Source organism: Felis catus, chromosome A2, assembly GCF_018350175.1.
Source record: "Felis catus isolate Fca126 chromosome A2, F.catus_Fca126_mat1.0, whole genome shotgun sequence".
Lineage (NCBI taxonomy): Eukaryota > Metazoa > Chordata > Mammalia > Carnivora > Felidae > Felis > Felis catus.
In genome coordinates, this window is record NC_058369.1 from 117,687,824 (window position 1) to 117,704,125 (window position 16,302).

General features: G+C 44.4%; 1 long non-coding RNA gene across 1 annotated transcript in view; it reads right to left on the reverse strand.

Moving 5' to 3' along the window:
- LOC102900808 overlaps positions 1-16,302 on the reverse strand; it is an 85,891-nt gene that overhangs the window by 53,375 nt on the left and 16,214 nt on the right. The window contains exon 4 of the long non-coding RNA XR_002740524.2: positions 1,918-2,032. This is a non-coding gene — a long non-coding RNA (uncharacterized LOC102900808). The remainder of the gene's footprint in view (positions 1-1,917; positions 2,033-16,302) is intronic.

Consider the following 16,302-nt stretch of genomic DNA (forward strand, 5'->3'; position numbering starts at 1 on the left):
AGGAGCACTTTACATGTATCATAGTCTTCTCCATACGTCACGCCATTAGATTCTCGCCATAATTTCTACCAGTGTAGATTTATCTTACCTGAGGAACCCTGACTTATTCAAAGTGATGCCCTAATGTAGGTAGCAGACTAAGCCCTTATACTCAGATCCTGTTTGGAGACACAATCTTTTTACAAGTAACCCCATTAAAAATCACCAAAACACTGAGAAGCTTGTGGAAAGGGTTGTTGGCAAAATACCCACCACCACCCCCCGCCGCCTTTTTTTAGTGTAAGTACTAATTCAGAATATACAGAAACACATTAAAAAAAAAAGAAAGAAAATGGCCCTAACCCCCTAAAGATAACCTTCTACCATTTGGGTATATCTCCTCCCAGGCATGTTCCTCTAAACAGGGAACAGAGTATGTTCCTTTAAAGTTGCAATTACTTCTAGAAAAATATTAGAAACCAGCCATAGAGTGGCATCTTTAGAGAAGAGCTGGCCAGGAGCGCTAAGAGAGGTCATAGATATTCTGTTCTCGTTTAGATAAACACAGGTTTCTGCCCACACCCTGTTGTTGCCACAGACACTTGAAGAGAAATAAGAATACATTTTCCTTTCGGCAAAAGATTAACTGAACATCCACCGACTGCAGTGTCGGTGTGGTCCTCGGGGCCTCACAAACTCTGGTCTCAAGAAGAAAAAGAAAACAATACAGAAAGTACACAAAGAGCTGAAGAGGGCAAAATTTGCAGGAACCGGCTCAGCGCTGTCAGGAAAAATAACAAAATGTTAATCAAATTTCCAGGAAGTTGGGTGTTTGTGGAAGATCCTAAGTGCTTCTTACCGGGGGTGACCCACATAAGACAATGTGCTCCTGTTGGGATGTCATATTTGCCCTACAGAAACAGCCAAGATCCCACACTGTCTCCTCACAGGAGCTCGTAGATTTGTCCAAGGGGGCTGCCTATTTCTCCTGGCAAAGCTCTCAGTTGTCACCTAACACCTGCCAATTGTACAAGGTCATCCACCCGGGATATTTTCATTATCTGCTAGATAAGCTGGGGGAGCTCTTACAGAGAAATATATGTGTTCCCCGCCCAATCGCATCCATCCATCTCCTGCTTGGATCCTTTTACTTGGGCATAGCCATGGTTTCAGGCAGGCATTTATCTTGGAGTTTTTGAGAAAATTGGCCTTATCTGCTAATGCTGCAAGCATTTTTTTTTAATCTACCTGCTTTAATCTGCAGTTGTAATAATATAGGTGTGCCATTTTTCAAGTGTTTTTATTTTTAAGCATTGCAAAACAAATGTGATTTCTGATAAATTCTTATTTATGAAAAAAAAATGGCTATACATGATATGCTTAGAAATCCACTTTCTCAACATTTCCCCCCAAACATTTTAAACACCGCAGGCAGAGTATGACAGCCACAGTGGGACAATGGGGATAACTGACAGGTTTTGAGCATGTGTGGGGTTTTTTTGCCTGTGCCCCAAAGTTTCTGAGCCTTCGGGAGCTTGCAGAGACAATGACTCTGGCTTAATAACTGTGAAATGCTATTGAACTAGCAATAAAATATATTCTCTACCGCAGAACAATATGATACTTACAACAGCCAGCCTTACTGCCAATCACAGGACATTCACAAAAAAGTGACTCGAGCTCCTTTAGCAACGGGAAGGGCCCCGTGTGAAATGTGTGTACACGAGCATGAGGCTTTGGCAAAGCCACAGGAGCTCTGAGGCCGCACAGCACAGTTTGGGTTACACTAAACTGTTGTGTTTATGTACACGTAGAAGAAGAACATCTCTCTTATTTACAAAAGATAAACCCAAACATCAGGGTTGCATGCTAGTGACTATGGCCTTTCCCACACGCATTTTTACTTTCAGCCCATTGTACATATATTAGAGCACTTACTCTACAGGTCCGCTAAGGCATTCCCAGGCTTCCTTATACTGACAGACCGGTTTGGCAAAATAGCAGGTTATTTCACAGGAAGGTGACTTTTTTAAGTAAAAGGAGGAAACAGGACCTGAAATAAAGAAGAAAAGAAGAGAATGCTGTTTACTCAAAGCTGAGAAGGACTCCCTTCCTAGGAAGAAGTCCTCAAGCCCCAGTGAGTCAGCAAAGGAAAGCTAACCAAATGGCCGCTCAGAGAAGGGTAAGAACCGTGCTCTCCGTGGGTGATTCTTTTCCTACGTGAGATCAGCAGCCAGCCTGACTTGGGCAAATTGCAAGGCTCTGGCTGTGTCTTAAGTACACATTATGTGCAGGAGAATTGATGGACAAACATCCTGAAACTGAGGTATTTAGAATCAGCCGTCACACCAGACTGCTGCACCGTGTCTAGAAATCTACAGCAAGAAATATGGACATCAAAATGCATCTCAAATGCCACATCGTGGGACAACCCAGTCACGTGTGGGTTAAAGTCATAGCAAAATTTGCATTATTCGTTGGCTGTGTCCCATTATTATTCTTCAGCCTCTGCTTGATGTAAATTGGGGATTTGAGCCAGCACAGATAAGAGTTTAAGTTGGTTCTTTCCCAGACAAAAGGGACAAAAGGCGAAAATTCTCATGCAGACAGGGTGAGTCGGCACAGAGATGACTGAAAAGGCATCTTGTGTTCAGCATTTTCCTTGATCCTTGACTCTTTTGGGCTGACGAGTGACAGTTCCAAAGGGATTCAAAGAGAGAAGTTGCAAAAGGAGGGGTTCTAGGAAGTGTGATGTCAGAGTTCTTCTTTCAGTTTGACACTATCTACATCCTTCCCAGATTGTACGAGACACATTTCACTGATAAAGATGAAATCTTGAAGAAAAAAAAAGCCAACACTAGACTTTTTCAATAGTTTCTAGGGTGAGGCCAACACTTTAGCAATGGTTTCTTAGTAAGTTGTGTGTCCCTCACTGGCCGTATGCCCAAGGCTGGGCCCAATCCCTGTGAGAGAAAGATTGGATTTGGCCGAAGCCTAGGTCATGGGTCTACTCCCAGGGTCAGCATCATGGACTGAATATCTGCATACCCCCAAAACTCATATCTTGAAATCCGCCTCCCAGTGCGGCGGTGTTGTGGGGGGAAGCCTTTGGAAGGTAATTAGGATGAGAGGAGTTTGTGAAGACAGAGCCCTCCTGAATGAGGTCAGTGCCCTTATAAAGATCACAAAAGAGCTTGCTCGTCTCTGTTCTCTGCCATGTGAGGATACAAGTCGGCAGTCTACAACCTGGAGAGGGTTCTCACCAAAACCCAACTGCGCTGGCACCTGATTCTAGACTTCCCGCCTCCAGAACTGTGAGAAATAAATTTTTGTTGCCTTAAAGCCATTCAGTCTATGACATTGTGTTACAGCAGCACTAACTGCCTAAGACAGCCAGGAATGAGGCTCTATTATTAACAAACAATCCAGTGGAAACACCTAAGATAGAGATGAAGAAATTTCCCAGCGGAAGGAGAAGAGAGGCAGACAAAAAAAACTACGATGTCCAGTATTGTCTCGCTCATTCGTCCTCAAGTGCCCCCACCATCCTGCCCGTGAGCTCCAAAACACTTCATTTGCTGATTAACGAACTAGGTCCTTATTACAAAGTTGGTATTCATGAGGCTGAAAGACCAGCTTACCACTTACTCTAATTTGGACAGTGCCACCCTCCCCCACTCCTCCTGCCCCCCTAAGAACAGGATGGATCCATAGCTTGCTTCCTGTTGGGAGGAAAGGGCTACAGACTATCCTGTGACCTGGTCAGACCTAGTCAAGGTTCAAACTCAAGCACCCCTTACTTTACCCCAAACCAAACAAAGCTGTGTATGGGCACCAGTCCAAACCTACCACACCGAGGCGAACCTGCAAGAGGTGAGAGCTAGAGGGCAAGCCACATTCCATTTCTAGAATGAGCCAAAAACCACAGGCACTTCCGGATTCGTTTGGGGAGGACCAAGGTTATCAGAAAATGACGTTAAGATAGTCTGGTTCTGCAGATGTTCTTGTTTCATGGCAATATGTACCCAGCGATTTATTGATAGGAAAGAAAATTAGTGATTAAAGGCCTATAGAGGTGTTCAATGAATATTTGTTGAATTGAACTGGATTAAATTCAGTGTGGTCTGGTCTTTCAATTAAACAGGCCAGCAGGCCACGCCTGGCAGGTTTAGCTGTCTTTCTGAAAGGCGAGTGGCAGATCTGGTCGCAGTTAGGAGGCAGCGGGCACAGTGTCCTGGCAGAAGTCGAGTGTGCTTTGCAGCCCAAAGGGTGTGACTTCATCCACTATGCAAGATGGTCTGAGAACACCCCAGGGCGGGCCAAGGAAGGGGTTTTGGCTTTCAAGAATACCCTTACTAAGCAACCACGCTCTGCTGTGTGCCCTGTTACGAGATCTTCTCTAGTTTCAAGACTATTTTCTTAACAGAGGGTGCCACTTTAATATCCTGCCGTGGCACTAAACAGTATAGATCAAGGGCAGCCTGGGGGAGAACCAAGACAGGTTTAATGACCAGGGTCAAACATCTTGAAAGAATATGGCCTCAAGGGCCGGGCCCAGCACTTCTGAGACTGCACAGTGAGAAGAACACACAGGGATCCAGAGAACAAGGTGCCATCCTGTGGCTCCTCAGAAGTTTTCAGCCGCTTCTAGGGAACGCTACGCTGCACAGGGGATTCACTGAGCATGACTCTGGGGGAATGGCTGTCCCTTCAGGGTTGTCTGCTCACAAGGGAGTTTTCCCCAGAAGCTTTTTCAAAACCACTTCCTGGGGCGCCTGGCTGGCTCAGTGGGTTAAGCGTCCAACTTGGGCTCAGGTCACAATCTTGGAGTTATCGAGTTCGAGCCCTGCATCAGGCTCTGTGCTGACAGCTCAGAGTCCGGAGCCTGCTTCAGATTCTGTGTCTCCCTCTCTCTCTGTCCCTCCCTCACTTGCATTCTCTCTCTCTCTGACTCTCTCTCTCTCTGTGTCTCTCTCTCTCTCTGTCTCTATCTCTCTCAAAAATAATTTAAAAAATAAAAAAAAAATTTTTTAAAAACCACTTTCTCACAAGAAATTCACTGCCGCCATTTTGGAGCTGTCTTATACACCAACAGAACAGTTGGAGGATGGATAGTGGTCAACGGTCAGGCCAGTGCCTGTTGTTGTTGATAAAGAATGCTAGCCCTCGGAGAGCAGGGCACCCAGGCTTCCAGTTTGGGAATGAATAAGTCATGGGGAGGAAAAAAAAAACGCTGTTCCCATTGGTGGAAACCACGTCTTGAGTGATTAATGCCGGCTGCACACAGTGGAACCAAACAATAACAAGTAACAGCACTTACACAGCACTTAGGACGTGCCAGGCACAGTTCTAGAGGCTTTCCACATGTGAACTCATTTAGTTACACAAAAGCCCTGTGAAGTGCATGCCATTATCACCCCTGTTTTATAGATGAGGATCACACGCGGTAACTGGCAGTACCCGTGTTTGAAAGCACACGGTTTGTCACCAGAGGTCATTCCCATAATTGCTGTAAACACTGCCCCCAAACAGGGGTCTTTGTGGTGTAAGTAGGATAAGCATAGAGAATGTAGGTGGAGTGCGTCCAGCATATGTTATTACTGTTACACCATAATATAATGTCTAATCAACATATTACAATTAATAAACATTACTAAAATTATTATTTTCAAATAATCGATGATAAAGATGATCTGATTTGACTAGAAGTCCACATAAGAACTGGGGCGCCTGGGCGGCTCAGTCAGTTAAACGTCTGACTCCTGATTTCGGCTCAGGTCACAATCATGGTTCATGAGTTCGAGCCCCACATTGGGCTCTGCACTGACAGTGTGAATGAAGCCTGCTTAAGATTCTCTCTCTCTCTCTCTCTCTCTCTCTCTCTCTTTCTCTTTCTCTCCCTCTCTCTGCCCCTCCCCTGCTCATCCTCTCTCTCTCAAAATTAATAAAACTTAAAAAAAAGAAAGAGAAAGAAAGAAAGAAAGAAAGAAAGAAAGAAAGAAAGAAATCATGTAAGAACTGATAACAAAGGAACTGGACGAGCGGTGGCCAAGTTTCTGAGTCTGTTGCCAATCCCGAGTCACTGACGTACTGATTTGCAAACTTGCGTCTCACTTCCCCAGGCTCTGCCCACGGAGACAGCTCCTCAGGCTTTTTGGTAATCTGGTTTTGACATCTTCAGATGAAACTCCAAGAGCACGTTATTGCAATTCACACTAAAGTTGCTGAATATTAAAATAGTGGGACTTTTCAACCACCTTCAAATGCGGCTTCCAGTTGCTTCCATGTACAACTCTAGGAAGGAAACTGTGTCATCACGAATGAAAACTTAGCCGGATGTAGGTTTCATAAGAATCATTAAATGTGAAGGCTGAGAAATGTCATGGCCAATATGTGACTGCTCTGTCCAGCCACCAACAAACCGCAGGACGGGCTCCATTTGCAAGTGAGGGGACAGGAGATTTGGGTCATATGTGGGCACCACCAGTCCAACGCTGAGAGTGTCACCACGCTGCCCCAGGGCGTGACTTACCAACAGGCTCTGCTTTCTCCATCCACAGCTGTAGACATGGCCCGGGAAGGATGAGAAACTGCTCCTCACTGGGCTTTCACTGAACTTGGGGACTGCCAGAAAAACAAGTAGGATTGGGGTTTATTTTTGTTTATTTGTTCGTCTGTGTGTTTATTTGCGTTTTAGCCAGAGCAGCTTTCTGACTGCCACCTACAGAGAATTTGGAGGGACGAGGGCTTTATCTAGAGGTTTCTCTTTCCCACTAGAGCACACACTGCCATTTCAAGAAGCATTTCTATCAGCTGTAGGGGTTTGCTTGCAAGTTTTTGTGTAGCCATTAATGTTAAAAACAGAAGCCACGGTATCCGTTGGCATTTCAGGCATAAAGGAAAACTGTTTCCCTTGTGAAGAAGGCCCCTGTGTTTCCAGCAGTGCCCCAGATGCAATGTTTGTTTTAGGTGGAGGGAAAGGAAGGCAGGCAGAAAGGGAGCCGAGAAATGGCTTTTTTTCTAAGAGTGGCAGATCATTAATAATCGGTGAAGGATGAACTCAAGAAGCCTCAGTGCACATATTTCTAGGGCTGAAGTTGAAGACTTCATTAATATTCTAGAGGAAGATTGCTCCCATGAAGTTTCCTCTGGGCCTCCGATCTAACTCAGCACCATGTAAACAGCAGAGGAGCAATAGATTCTGAGATTAGCTTCCAGAACTTTATCAGTGGACGCGGGAGAAGTGGGGTTCTCCACCCTAATGCAGAAATAAGCTGGTTTGCTTTGCTGTTAATCAGTTCGGGTTTCGCCTGTTTTGAGTCTCCAGGCTTATATATTGTAGCAAAATGCTGGACATCCATTTCTTTGGCAAATGTTTAGCTCCGGTAACATAAAGTGTGCCACATTTGTTTTAACCATGTTTAGAACTACTTCAACATGACAGTTTATCAGCCCAGGCCAGAGGCCTTTCACATCTTACTTTAATTCGTCGAAAATCGGCTCACCCCTAGAGGCCCGAATGCACGGATAGAAGAAAACACAGCCTCTCTGTTTTGGCTAGAGAGGGATGGAAGGAGAGAAGAGGGTGGGGGGATTTCTCATCACACAATGAACACACACAAGTATCAACAATGGCCCCAGGGATGGCTAGGAGGTGGACACCCTGATGCCTGGCTCTGGGCATGGGGTGAAAAGGGGAAAGAGAAGAGACATCATTTTCTGCTCATTCTGTGTATCTTGGGAGTTGTGCATTGGGAGGTGGAAGATGGCATATGGAAGAAAAGCCAACCGGGGAATGGGGAGAAATTCCTTTGTTTTGTGCAAAGTCTCCCAAAGAGAGGCAAAAAAGCAAGCAAGTAATAAATAATATGCCCACGTGTACCCCTGAGCCAAAACAACCCTCAGAGTTGAGACACTCCTGTCCCACCGACCCCTCCGCCATGAGCAAACCACTTGTCCGGGTCGGTGGGTGGCTTTCCTGCCCTAACACTCAGGCCTTTGGCCTTTGTAGAAATATCTGCACTGGTACTTTGTAGCATTCTGATAAGAACAAGCCCTGTTTGTTTAAATATTAACTTCCCCACCGCTTCTGCCCCATTTCCATTCTACCCTCATCCTCTTCCAACTTTTTTTTTTTTAATCCCTTAAAGGAAATGTCACTGAAACATAAGGAATAGATCATTAGTATGTCTAACGGTAGACATTTTTTATTATGGAAAGCTCTGAATCCATACTGAACAAAAGCAACTGTTCAGAGCTCTCAAAGAAAAAAAAAAAAATTGCCCAGCAATTTTAAGTTAATGGGCAAGATTAATGGATTGTCATATAATGTGAAGGGAAAGTATTAAAAAAAAACGAAAGTGGCTCTGCAAAATTGGTTTGGAATTGGAGTCTACGTGAAGGCCCTTCAGTTGGAGGATTACTGTCTGCAGGGCTCGCGGCTAAGCGGGATATTAATTTGAAAGCCATGCCTTGTACCGATACCCAGCACTTAGTGGTTGGTTTTATGTTAAAAATGCTTAGTCTGAAGCCTGTGCTGAAAGTTTGCCCAAACATCTCATAGTTGATTGCAAACCCGAGTGCCTGGGGGCTCTGAGCCCACACCTCAAGAATGTGGGTGATTGGGTGACATTTTGGCTCCACACCTGGATTTGTCAAGGCCTCTTAACGGCTGCTGGGAATGTGCCCTGCCTGGGGCCCGCTGCCCTCCCCCATCACCCCTCTGACAGATTAAAACACAACAGGGTCTGTTGCCTGACTGACACATTCCTCTCCTGTCTGCCTCTGAAAGGACTTTATTTAACAGTCCTGGAGTCGGGCTTTTGACTGACAGATTGTGAAGGGTAAAAGTCATTCGGTTCCATTAAGCCCTGTAACTGCTCGGGAACAAAACACCTTTAAAAAAAAGTGTCGGGGGGAGGGGAAAATAGAGCTGTGGAGAGTGGGGGCATGAGCTTTAGGGAGAAAAAAAGGGGATTCTTTTCAGGTTCAAAAACAATCCTTCTCTTTGCCTTCTGTCTATCAATTAGGGCGGCATTCCCAGAGGGAATACAGGCCTGGCCTCATTGGTGTCATTCAGCCGCCAATCTCCTGACAGGGACACCAAAGGGCCTCATGTAGCGCTGCGGAAACTGTCTGTCAGGCCATCAGCAGCTGCTATGACGACATCACCTCTGTTTTTCTAGGACTATTATAGAGAAAGGGGGGGGGGGGTGGGCAGGGGGCTCACCCATCAGAGTCTAAGTCTCAGCTCCAAATTTCTGTTCATATTTTCCTTTTACAACCCCCCGCATCTCTTCAACCCCAGGGTGAATTGCTTCACAAAAACAACATCATTTCCTTGCCTGGCTGGGCTACGGGGTAAATAACTTGCCAGCCAAGGACACAGTCTTAGGTGTCAAAGAGGGGTTCTACTTCTGGGAAAACTGAAGTCCTGACTGAATACATTCAAGGACTGGTTCACACGAGCCCAAAGAAATGCTATTTGTGGTGGAAGGTGGACCCACCACCGAAAGGCCGGCATAGGCAGAGCTGTGTGAAAAGCCCTTGGCCCCACAAAGGGCTTCCTGCCAAGCCTTAGCCTTGTTTAGGTTCCTGTGGCTTTCGATCCCCCTTGAGTTTTGCTTGGAGCCCAAAGGCTCAAATGGAGTTCAAAACCCTAAGCCAAACTCAGTTCCAAGCAACCACTTCCCACTTTTGTTTTTCTGCCTTGCTCTCTCCTTTCCTCAAGGCCAGACACACACACAAGCTAACTTGGGTTCGCCCCCAAAGACTCCTCGGCCTCAGCCGATCACCCCGAAGACCCAAAACGACAAAGAAGGGGTGCGTTTACCTGAGCTTCCTGGCTTCACTGGCAAAAATTGCCTTATTGCCTCTTACCCCCTCCTCTCCTCTCTCTACCCTCTCTGGATTCTGCCTCAAACAAGGACGTAAATCCGAGCCATGATGGCCTCCTACAAAGATAAGTGGTTGTCTTTCCGCGTCCTGTGATGGCAGCATTTGTGACTGCTAGCATTTTCCTGGTAGCCTTTGCACATTACAGGGAGCTACATGCTAATGGTAATGGCAGCACTTTGGACCAAACTGAGTGCTGGAGAGAGCCACTGCCAAGCCCCAAGGCTGGCTGGCCTCTCTGTTGCAATACTTCTATGGCGCTTCAGGGACAGGGATTACAGGGCTTCCCACTTTCACATAAACCGTACACGATGTTTAGCCAAATCCTGTAAGAACATGAACATAAAGCCCTCTCTGTGCTGCCAGGGCCATGATATCTATCTCTTTTCTATCTCTTATTTCCTCCTTCATTCTGAAGGCTCTGCGGGGGTCCCATACTTCCTGAACATAAACCCCATCTGGAGTGGCTGAAGTCCATCCACGCAGCAATACCCTGGTCTCAGGCATCCAGATGCTGGGTCTCGGAATATGTACCACCTACATGAAGACTGTGCCTGGGGATATTTGGAATGAATTAGATTTTTGGCACTGGGGCTCTATGCAGAGGAGCAAGTGGGCAGCATGATAAGAGAGAAAGAGATGACTTGATTGTCATCTTCCTGCTCTATGGCCTCAGGAAGACACACTCAGGAGCCAGCCCTTTGCCATCTGTACCAACAGAAGTTGCAGCAGTCATGGGAGGCACTAAGGGTTCACTAACGAATGAACATTTCCAAACTGCTTGGCAGGTCTTTGGTTGCGACCTCTGCACATTTTCATCACGGAAGCTGAGAGGAAACCAACCTAAGGGATTGGGCAGATAGGCAGGGATGCACGCAAAGAGCTCTAACTTCCTGGCGGGGGGCGGGGTGGGGGGAGAGTGCCACCGATAAAAGACTTCAGTTACTATCTAAAAAGATACAGGGAGCATTTCGCTCAGGATGGAGTACTTCAAAAATGTCACTTGGAGTAGCCCCGAGTGAGCAGATGCTTGGAGCTCCTGGGTGCTGAATGGTGACCTGGGTTCCCATCCAGGGGCTCCACGTCACCCTCCAAAGCGCCATAACCCCATCCCTCCTCCTCATGATTTTTCACAAGGATTTCAGATCCAGTGTTGTGAGATGCTCACACTTCTGGCCTTACCACAGACCACGGGTTCCAAATGTTTCTCAGTGGAAGGCCCAATAGTATGAGATCTGAATATCAAATCATCTGTGTTGGAAAGACAACCATCTTTGTTTACTCCTTTCTCAACGAATTCCTGACTGCACCCAACCAAGAGGTTGACATAGCCCTCTCTGGCCCCACATCCCACCATCTATTATATCAGGGACTGTGTCTCTCCTGTTTTTTCTTTGCAGTGTGCTAGCAGGACTTAAATGGTCCGTTGGGTCCTCGATGACAGTAAGGCTTCCTTCCTGGCGTATAATAGCCATTGGGTACTATCTTTGTGGATTGTATATTCTTATAGTAACTTCCACTGACCGGTTACATTGGGAATAACCTTAAACCAAACCTGCTACAGTTCAAATTCAACGGAATAAGTGGTTGCCACCATTTAGACTCTATATAAGTTTAGACAATTCACTCTTACTTATGTGCAAGGATACCCCCACTGTGAACCAGCCTACGCTTGTCAGATTCTTATAAAAGAGCAATAAAATCTGTCCTAAACACCACTCTTCCGTCTTTCATTTTCTCTCCCATGCAAACCAAGAGACTCGGTAAGAGGCACTCAACATAATAATACCTAACTTCTTCCCTACTCACCAACTCAGGAAAATGCTGAGCCAGAAACATAGATGTTTACTTAGCAGGTTGCCTTGTGCTAAGAGTTCTGTCTTTCTGTCTCTCTCCACAGTGGGACAGGAACTGAGGATTTGAATGACCACCTGTAATCCCCACTGGAACAAATCCTGTGAGGATGGCTCTAACATGTTCCTTGGAATGTTACGAATTTCTAAAACATCATATATACCCATATTCAAAGGTAAATTTCATTACTTTTAAAATTATCCACGATTTTCTATTAGCCACATTCACAGCCCTATTGACAAAACAGCAATAAGTTGGAAGGAACTGAGATACAGAATGAGTCAGAAAAAACAAAAATAATTGACTAAGAAAAGAAATCCAATATATCAGCCTTAAATTTAAATATGAGAAGTATATTCTTGGCAGTGCACAGAAGCATTTTGGAAAAGCTCATTTGAAAAAATGAATGAATTGATCTGTTAAAAGTACAGAGACAGCTGGCTGTCAGATCCTTAAACAGTAATAAGGCTAAATTTTTCCAAGACCCTGAACCTCAACAATGATCTTAGACCAGGGATTAAAGATACACAGGCACATTAATCTTTGCTTCACTTTCCCAGACCTCATGGATTATAATGAATTTACTAGAATAATCATTACCTAGGAGAAGACTGGCTTTTTAAAAGGGAACTTAACTAAGAAAAGTAAAGTCATTCTAAAGATAAAATTAACTCTGGTTGGGAGTAATGAGCATTGAGTGCCTTCTTCATAGCAGTGGACTATAAATTTAATCCAAATATGTAAGATTTCCCTCGTTTCTTTCATACAGTTGACTGGCTTTGAAAAATATCGTGCCCTTTAACTTTCAAACACTTGTTTTGCTCTTAAATATACAAGGAGAAGGAATGGAAGGAGATAACGGAACAAAGGAAGAGGTAAGAAAGTAACATGGCTCAGCTTGTTACTAAGGTTAATAATGATGCATCCCTGATATGAGCATTCATCATTAGCTCAGCTGAGGGCTGAACAAGCCATGGAGCCCAAAAGCGGGATTGAAACAGCACAGAAATGAACCAGCCACAGATGAGTTTTCTCAAGATGCTGGTGTCCAGTTAATCCTTAAACTAAGTAATGAGAAAAAGTTGATCTTATTCCAAAATGAAGTTGAGTATCATGGTGCTTCCACAGCCAGAAAGAGCTAATCGTCAAACAAATTCTGTCCCATGATCTTTTTTCTCTAACGTTTAACATTTATTACGGCTTATGCATTTAGAAACTGAAGCAGTTCATGTGAAAGAACTGTTTAACCTTTTGTGAGAAAACAAATTCTCACAGAGCACAACGCCCTGGAAAAACATGTGCTTAATTGGGACCAAAAGCCTAGCATTGTTGTATATTGGAAATGAATGTGTTTCATTGAATTTCATGGTATTTTTATTATAATTTGAGAGGCAGTAATAGATATTAAAGATTCTTTGGCAGAAGATCTTTGTTTGAAAATGTTCCAAGGTTCAAAGCTCAGTTTTCTTGCTCTGCACCATTTGCTTCTCTGTCAAGTAGTGTTGACAAGTTCACAACACCAAATAGCCAATTGTTGTTCCTTTCTGGAACCTCCTTATCTTTCTTGGGAAACAGAGAGCTTTTTGAAATTTCCAAGTTTCTTCTAAGACTCTGGAGATGAAAGAATCAAGAGAGAAGAATCCATTTGTTCCATACACTTGATCAGAACGTGATAAATTCTCAGATTTCCATGAGAACTGATCAACACATCACCTATCATTTCAGCAAAGGTTGACAGGTGAGATGTTAAAAGATATCACGCCTTTAGGGCACCTGGTGGCTCAGTCAGGTAAGAATCCAACTGTTGATTTCGGTTCTGATCATGATCTCTCAGTTCATGCAGTTGAGCCCCACATCAGGCTCTGTGCTGGCAGAGCTCTGTGCTGGCTCTGTGCTGGGATTCTCTCTCTCTTCCTCTCTCTTTGTCCGTCATGTTCTCTCTCTCAAAAAAATAAATAAATATAAGATGTCATGCCTTTCTTTCTAACAGTCTCTCCCACAAGGACACCATGGCTTAGGCCCTGTCCTTCTTTGTAATTCCCAACTACATCATGTGAATGGTATTTCATATTGGTCTTTCCAGGACAGAATATAGCTGTGGCCTTTCTCTGAATGCCTGATCAAGATTTTCTATGAAGTCTTCATCGTTTTCCCTCTTTGTTCCAGGACCCAAGCTACAGAAAAAAATCAAAATCCAAGCTGGGAGCCAATCAAAAACCTAAAACCATCGTTTTCCAAACTGATAGGTTTGGAAACATTGAGCAAAGTAAAACTTTTCTTCAATTCTTTTAGATGCACATTCATTAAAGCCAAGAGTTTTTCTACTTTAAGTACTCGAAGTATGTATATAATTGGCTGTTGTTCTAGAACAGTCGCCACTCATGCAGTTTTAAACGGGTGTCAGAAAGCACTATCGTGCTCTTACTGTTGGTGTGTCATTGACAATTTGGGCTGCCTGTGTGCATGAGTGTCTTTCCTGCTGGATTGATGCGTTGTCTTTGCAGGTGAATGTATGTTGTGCTGACTGTAATGCCATGATGAAGCACCTGCATTCTGAGCATCAGATCCTCAACTGTGCTTGAAAAATACTTGGGGGTGGGGCACCTGGGTGGCTCAGTCAGTTAAGTGTCTGACTTCAGCTCAGGTCATGATCTCAAGGTCCGTGAGTTTGAGCCCCGCGTCAGGCGGTGGGCCGACAGCTCAGAACCTGGAGCCTGCTTCACATTCTCTGTCTCCCTCGCTCTCTGCCCCTCCACCACTCATGCTCTGCCTCTCACTCTCTCTCTCTCTTTCTCTCAAAAATAAATAAACATTTTTTGGGGGGCGCCTGGGTGGCGCAGTCGGTTAAGCGTCCGACTTCAGCCAGGTCACGATCTCGCGGTCCGTGAGTTTGAGCCCCGCGTCGGGCTCTGGGCTGATGGCTCGGAGCCTGGAGCCTGCTTCCGATTCTGTGTCTCCCTCTCTCTCTGCCCCTCCCCCGTTCATGCTCTCTCTCTCTCTCTCTGTCCCCAAAATAAATAAAAGTTGAAAAAAAAAATTTTTTTTAATAAATAAATAAATAAATAAATAAACATTTTTTAAAAACTACTTAAAAATACTTGAGGGACAACTGTGTGGCTCTGTCAGTTAAGGCTCTGACTCTTGATTTCAGCTCAGTTCGTGATCTCACTGTTTGTCTGGTCGAGTCCCGCCCTGGGCTCTGTGCTGACAGCACGGAGCCTGCTTGGGATTCTGTCTCCTTTTCTCGCTTCCCCTCCCTCAGTTGCTCTCTGTATCTTTCTCAAAATAAATTAAAGTAAACTTAATTTTTTTTAATGAAAATACTTGAAAGAGAGTAGGATCCCCAATATAACACAATTATGAATTTAAAAAATTTCTATATAAACCGGGGCAACTCAAGCACCCACTCCTTACCCTAAATATTAGCCACCACACAGAGGAAACTTCAGGAACCATAACATCTTCCTTTTAGGTTTGGACTGGAGCTTATCCTATCACCAGAATTTTTTTCTTGTAATTGATTCCTCTTTACTACTGGTTTTCTATAAGTATTTGAGTATAATTTCAGATCTTTTTTAAAAAACTCATTTTAAGCAAACTCGTAACAATGGCAAAGAGTCACTTTGAAATCAGTGAGACACCAGAGCACAAAATATACACGTACTAATTAACCTTACCTTCATGTTTATACCACGTCTGTAGCCAAGTCTGAAATGTTTTATGTATCATGACATTTCCCCTCCTGTGAAGAGTCTATTCTCTTTGCTGAAACTTTATTTTCATCTCCATTAGTTAAAAAGCAAATGAATTTGGCCCAAAATGCAAAATATTTTAAGAAATGGGGGTGCCTGGGTAGCTCAGTCGGTTAAGTGTCCAACTCCGGCTCAGGTCATGATCTCACGGTTTGGGGGTTCGAGCCCCACATCAGGCTCTGTGCTGACAGCTCGGAGCCTGGAGCCTGCTTCGGATTCTGTGTCTCCCTCTCTCTCTGCCCCTCCCCTGCTTGCACGTGCAAAAAATAAACATTAAAAACAAAGGTAAAAAAGAAATGGGAATCAGCTGTTTAAAAATACATACACACCACCATCAGGAGCACTTATAACAACACAATGGCAAGATTGGGGTAGCATGTCTTTGGCTGTTTCCAGAGTCCCAATGTGAAGTGGAGACATTGAGTTCAATTATGTAGCTATTTTGGTTTGGTTTGCCTAGCTTGAATGATTGGGATATTTGTCCCAATTATTCCCTAACACTTTGTACATGCAGATGTAGGCTTACCTTGTGATTGGGTGCAGAACCTTCAATGGGGAGATGGGAAACTCAGATTCTGTGTTTACGTGGCCCAATGATTAAGTCTGTAATGTTGACCAAGTTACATCCACTGCGTGCCTCAGTTTATTCATCTTACAAATAGGCAAAGAGAGAGAAACCCCATTTTATTAAAGCCAATCAAGATGACTGGACTTAAAACCCTCTTCTGCAGCTTTGAGAGTAAATGGGACATAAACACGAAATAATGTGTTAGACCAGGTTTCCTAGTAAACAGAGCCAGAAGCAGGGATTAAGTTCTGTTGC